General features: G+C 35.6%; 1 pseudogene; it reads left to right on the top strand.

Annotated features, from left to right (window-relative positions):
* Window positions 1-1,515: 1,515 nt before the first annotated feature.
* Window positions 1,516-2,494, top strand: LOC109694228 (serine/Arginine-related protein 53 pseudogene; annotated as a pseudogene).
* Window positions 2,495-6,173: the final 3,679 nt, after the last annotated feature.

A 6,173-nucleotide genomic window follows, 5' to 3' on the forward strand; every position in this document is an offset into this window, starting at 1 on the left:
GTCAGCATCATAACACCAGAAAGTATTGCTTATGGTCTATCTATGGACTTGCAAAGTTGAAATAATGGAAAAGGAAAGTAAACAGTAATCTTTAAGCTAGTCCTGCTTAGATATGAAATCAATGCTATTTTATAATCATTTCTATAATTCAGAGCCTTGGAGGAAGACATTTATGTGGTTTTATCTGTTTCCCCTTGTGTGGAACAAGAGAGGGCAGATTGCAGCCACTTGTGCATCATCTTAAAACTTACAAAAAAATTACTTTTTGATTGTGTCTCACTATATGAGTGGCTGAAAGACAGTCCTTAAAAGTTTATTTCTTGCATAAATTCTTTAAAATTCTTAGGTGAAATGCTTTTCAACAATTACCTTTGGTGATAATTATTTCTCTTGCCTTTCCAGCCCAATATTCAGCAATGATGTTTATTACATACCTATTACCTATTATTTGTTATCCTTGTATAGTTCATAACAGCATTTAGTAGCTGCCCATCCATCATCTTATCTAAGATATTATTTTTCCAGGGAGGTGGAAAAGAAAGTGTTGCTTTCATTGTGTAACTCAGTGATGCTGTCTACATCCCACAGAAAATTGGGTACAGTCAAGTATTTGTTCAGCCTGACTGGCTTTTCATAACTTTAAAATAAATTGAAATTAATAGGAGTACATTTTATTTACACTTTTATTATTGTGTGTCTCTCTTGTGTACCATGGTTTGTATATTTAAATTTGCAGTGCTTCTGTAGTAATCAACCTGGTTGCCTATGTTTTTTAAGAACATGAAGTTACTTAATGATAAAAAAACATGACATACAGTTCTTCAGATGGTTAAAATTACTGGGCTGTTAAGTGTTTATTTAAAATACATGTTATTTAAAATACCTGTTCATATTCCATTTAAAAAGAAATACAGTTGTAAAAGCTTTGGATGCTGGCTGCAGTGATACTTTATCAGTTAGACTTATTCCTTGGATCATTTGATATTTGTGTTTACTCTCCTGTTAATTCCCAAAATCTTAATGATCAGCTTGATGTTTAAAGTTATGACAGAAAATACTGAGTATGAGGCATTTAAATGTGATTAGTTTCTTACATTTTAATATATTCTAATTCATTATTTAAAAAGAGAAAGGAGGGGGTGGGGGCAGGGGGGAGAAATGAACCAAGCCTTGTATGCACATATGAATAATAAAAGAAAAAAAAAAAGAAAATTTACATAAAGGAAAAGTTATACAAAGATTAAAAATAAAATAAAATAAAATAAAATAAAAAGACAAAGGAAACCTGAATATATAAAGAAGAAATAGAGCACCATTTTCATGGACAAAATTTTTTTTCCTTATTTATGTCCCTTTCAAAAATAATTGATAATTTAAAGCAAGAATAATGTCCTGGAGGAGGGCACTGAACTTAAAGGCTGGCAGCGCCCTGAGCCTAGGGAACCTTTCCAGGTCTGCAGCACTCTCATGTCCGCCTGAGGGGCAAACCCAAAGATCAGGGCCCAGCTTATATAAATGGGACGCCAGTCATCAGATACTGAAGAAAAAAGCAGAAGCAAGAGAAAGAAGAAACAACGAAGACAGTCATCTTCAAGTAGTTCTTCAGATAGTAGAACATCCAGCAGAAAGAAAGGTAGAAGGAAATCAAGATCGAAGTCAAGATCTTCACCCCTGGTCACATTCTTAAGATAGAAGATGTAGATATCAAGCAGCAGCTCTTCTTAAGCCTCTAGAAGAAAACAAAGTGGAAGTCATTCAAGGGGTTGCGGGAAATCCTATAGAGTTCAAAAGTCTAGGTCAAAAATCAGAACAAGAAGGTTCAGTTCAAGACCTCGTCCACATTCCCTTAAGTTGAAGCAGTGAAAGGTCCAGTCACAGAAAAACCTGAAGTCAATCTTGGGACAGAGAGCAGCATAAAGGCAAAGATAAAGAGAAAAGAGAAAAGGAGAAGGATAAAGTCAAGGACAAAGAATTGCACAACATCAAGGGTGGGGAATCTGGAAACATCAAAGCTGAATTAGAATATCTAACAGTAGCTGAGCACGCCAAAGCCAGGTTACAATGGTTCTTGAAGCTGCTGCAAAAGCTGATGAAGCATTGAAAGCCAAAGAAAGAAATGAAGAAAAAGCAAAGAGAAGGAAAGAGGAAGACCAAGCCACCCTAGTAAAACAAGTAAAAAGAATAAAAGAAATTGAAGCTGTTGAAAGTGATTCTTTTGTTCAGCAGACATTCAGGTCAAGTAAAGAAATCAAAAAGTCAGTAGAACCTAGAGAAGTGAAACACACAGCCTCAACATCAGAACCAGCATCCATAGCTACTGATCCACCCAGTGTTGTAAAAGAAATAGACCCTAGCACCATCTCTACTGCTATCGAGTACCAACATGACAACTCATCCAAATTTACTTATTGAGAAAGCTGAAACTGAGGGAAAGTGGTTCAAGAGATTAATTGCTCCCTGACAAGAAAGACTAATGGGTAGTCCTGTGGCCTAAGTTATATACTTATGGTTGACTTGCTAGTAATATTGGAAGTTTAGATTTTTAAATCTCAATACTCTTAAAAATAATTTAGTTGATTATATTTTAAAAGTGATCTCATTTCATACTTTCTTCCTGTAAATTTGAATACTCATTGGTTTGAACTGAATCAAACATTGTGAAACCAGTATAAAACTTAACAAGGCATGAAAATGCTATACTATTAATAAAACTAATAATCATAAGAAAAAATAATGATGTCCTATAGAGCTTAAAACATATATAAAATAACAATTTGGCAATAAAAGCACAAAAAAGGAGAGAAGTGGAAATTTAGGGTTGTAAATGCTTTAGAATGCACACAAAGTCATATGATATCAATAAAGATAGATATGATAAAGATGTATATTATAAATCCTGTAACAACCAACTAAATGCATAATGAAACTAGTCATATAAAGGGTATAAAATATATTTGATCCAAGAATAGGTAAAAAGAAAAGAAAAAAAGTATTCAGATAGCAAAATGGACAGATTAAAAAAAACAAATAGCAAATGACAGGTATAACTCAATCATGATAATCACATTAAATATAAATGGTTTAGACTTTAAAGTAAGATTAAATGACATTAAATATAACTGATTTAAAATCAGACTGTATAGGAAAATATGACTATTTTCTGTGATCTGAATTTAGTTTTTTCTCACCAAAACTCAGGTTGAGGCATAGTCTCCAATGTAACACCTAGTGTTGAGCGGTGCTAGGGCCTTTAAGAGGACTAATGCTTTTGTTGTGGGTGTGAGTTTTCACTCTCATGGGACTAGACTGGTTATCACAAGAGAGTGTTTTGTTATAAAGCAAACTTGATACCTTTTCTCTCTCTGTCACACATGTTCCTTCTGCACATGCCTGCTTCCCCTTTGGTTTCTCTGCCATGAGGTGACTCAACATGAGGCCCTCACCAGAAGATGAACAGATGCTGGAGTCCTGCTCTTTCACTTTTATTCTTCAAACTGTGAGCTAAAAATCCTCTTTTCTTAAGAAAGTACCTACCTTCAGGAATACAGAAAACAGACTAAGACACTAACTATATCTGCTTACATGAAATGAATTCTCAGTTCTGTACCATTGAGATGTATGTCTGTCTTTATGTTAGTATCATAGTATCTTGATTATGATAAATTGATAATGTGACTTAAAATATGGAAATGTGGACTACAGGCATGGCTCAATAGAGTGCCTGCCTAGAAAGCTTAAAGCCCTGAGTTCAAACCCCAGTACCATCAAAAACAATATGGAAATTTGAATATTTTGTCTGGTTTTTTTTGAAGATTGTGTAATTATTGAGTTTCCCTTGTATTTACATATGAATTTCTTGATCAGTTTTTAGCATTTCTAAAAAAAGTCATTGGAGTTTTATAGTAATTGCTTTGAGACTATGGATCTGTTTAGAGAGTATTGTCATCTTAACTGTACTAAGTTTACCAAACTATGAAGACAAGATGTTGTTACATTTACTTTACTTCTTTTAATTTTTTTTTTTTTTTGGCAGTACAAGGTTTGAATTAGGGCCTCACACTTGCTAGGAAAGTATACGATCACTTGACTACTCTGCCAGCCCTCTTTTAATCTTTAACATCACTTCATATTCTGTATCACATAACCTCAACCTCTGTGCAGGCTCCATGCCAGCTACCAAGATAATAGGGCCTGACTGCTCTTTAATGTTTCTTTCCTGTCACCTACATCGTCACAGAGAACATTTCTGTTAAGCTTTTAATTTCTTGGGCTGGCAGAGTGGCTTGGAGAGTGCTTGTCTAGCAAGCATGAGGCCCTGAGTTCAAAACCTAGTATTGCCAAAAAAAAAAAAAAAAGAAAAAGAAAGAGCCAAAATTTAAAAAAAGCAATAAAAGCTTTCAATTTCTTGGGGCCTTATTTAGACCACAAGACACCAGTCTTTTTTTTTTTTTTTTTGCTTTAGTTATTTTTCAGATAGGGTCTCACATTTTTTTCTCCCCTACCATGGCTTGGACTGTGATCCTATTGCCTTTGTCTATCATGTACCTAGAACCACAGATGTGAACTACAAGTGTGGCATATTGACTGAGATGGGGTGTTGCTAAATAGAGATCCTGCTCATCCCTTCTCTCCAAGTAGCTGTGATTACAGATGTGAGCCATCACACCTGTGCTGACATAAGTCTTTTCTATGCACAGGTTAGTCCTGTGCATCATAGAATGAAAAAGACAAGTCTCAAATAAAGTGGTTTCAGTCATGAAACCACTTTGCATATTACTGTTCCCAGAAAAGTCAACCAAAAATGTTACTACAAAGTCAGCACAGCTGTTTGCCTCAGTCCTTGTGTCCAGTGAGAGAATTCAAGAAAGATGGGGAAATGTAGTGAAAGTGATAGTAAAGAATATTAGGAAAGGAATACACTTTCAATAGACTGAAAGCAGATCATCTCTGGAGAGAGAACTAGAATGACAATTTTTTTTACCATGGTGCCAGTTTTTATTGAAGGGGAAGGGACTTCCCCTTGAAGGGGAAGGCATTAAGCCTTCCTTAAGACCAGCCCATGAGGCTGAAGTCATGGTTAAGGTCACCATGCTAGGTTAGGCTTACAGATTTACAAAGTACAAAATATTTTTGGATCCACCTGACCTCCATAGTTTAATTTAAAGGCTTTGTTTTGTTAAGTAAAAATATATTGTTTCAGGAACTGATGTTGACCCATCTTTGGGTGGGTGACTTAAAAACATCTTGTGACATACCATGACTTAAGTGGGATGTTTTGATCTTATCAGTGACTGTTGAGTGGTATTCTCTCAGAGACCTTGAAGAGTCCTCCATTTTAGGTTTCCTTTGCATTTCCCTGTAGGTCATGGCTGACTGTTACTTAACATTAGGACTTACTGAGTAATGAGGTCATGGAGATTTATATTTGTATTTCTGCAGGTGTTTTTAGTTCACTGATGGCGTAGAATATATGTCTGTTTTACTCCTGTTGGAATCTGGAACAATATAGAATGTTTATTTATATTACAATATTACAATGTTTAGTGAGAGAACCTAAGTGTTCTCAGTATCAAATGGTCAAATGATGACTCAGCTTACATGTCCCTGCCCTTCTCACAAGTATGTAGTGCAATCGAGACAGAAGTAGTTGTAGTCAGTACTTTCAGAATGAGCTGATAAATTCAGATAGTGTCAGAACTATATAAGCAAGTAAAAGCACTGGGGGAAAAAATATCTCAAAATGTCCTTGTATTCTCAAATAAAGTTCTCTGCAGTTGTTACTTGACCAGAGTAGATACAAAACTGGAGTTCTGGACCCAAAGCCCAAACTCCTGGGATTCAACATGCCAGGTCCATCCATTCACTCCTAAATGTACAGTAAAGAGGCATGGTGAAGGCAGAAAAAGGAGAATTATTATATTGCTTGAGATGCCATCTTCAGGGTATAGACATGAGCTATAAGTAGACAAAAGAACTGGGAGCAGGGGACAAAAGGTATGTATAACCAGTTCCAGTCACATGTGTGGTCGTTGGTCATTATCTCAGTCCTTGTTCCGGGAGAGGTTCCTGTTGTTATCTGGAGGTTGGTCTTTCCTGAAAAGGCTCCACTTAGTTTCTCTTCCTTGTTAGGAAGATGTTATCTGTCTTTTCTGGAATCCAAGGTGATTGCAAAG

The sequence above is a fragment of the Castor canadensis genome, chromosome 9 (genome assembly GCF_047511655.1).
Source record: "Castor canadensis chromosome 9, mCasCan1.hap1v2, whole genome shotgun sequence".
NCBI lineage: Eukaryota > Metazoa > Chordata > Mammalia > Rodentia > Castoridae > Castor > Castor canadensis.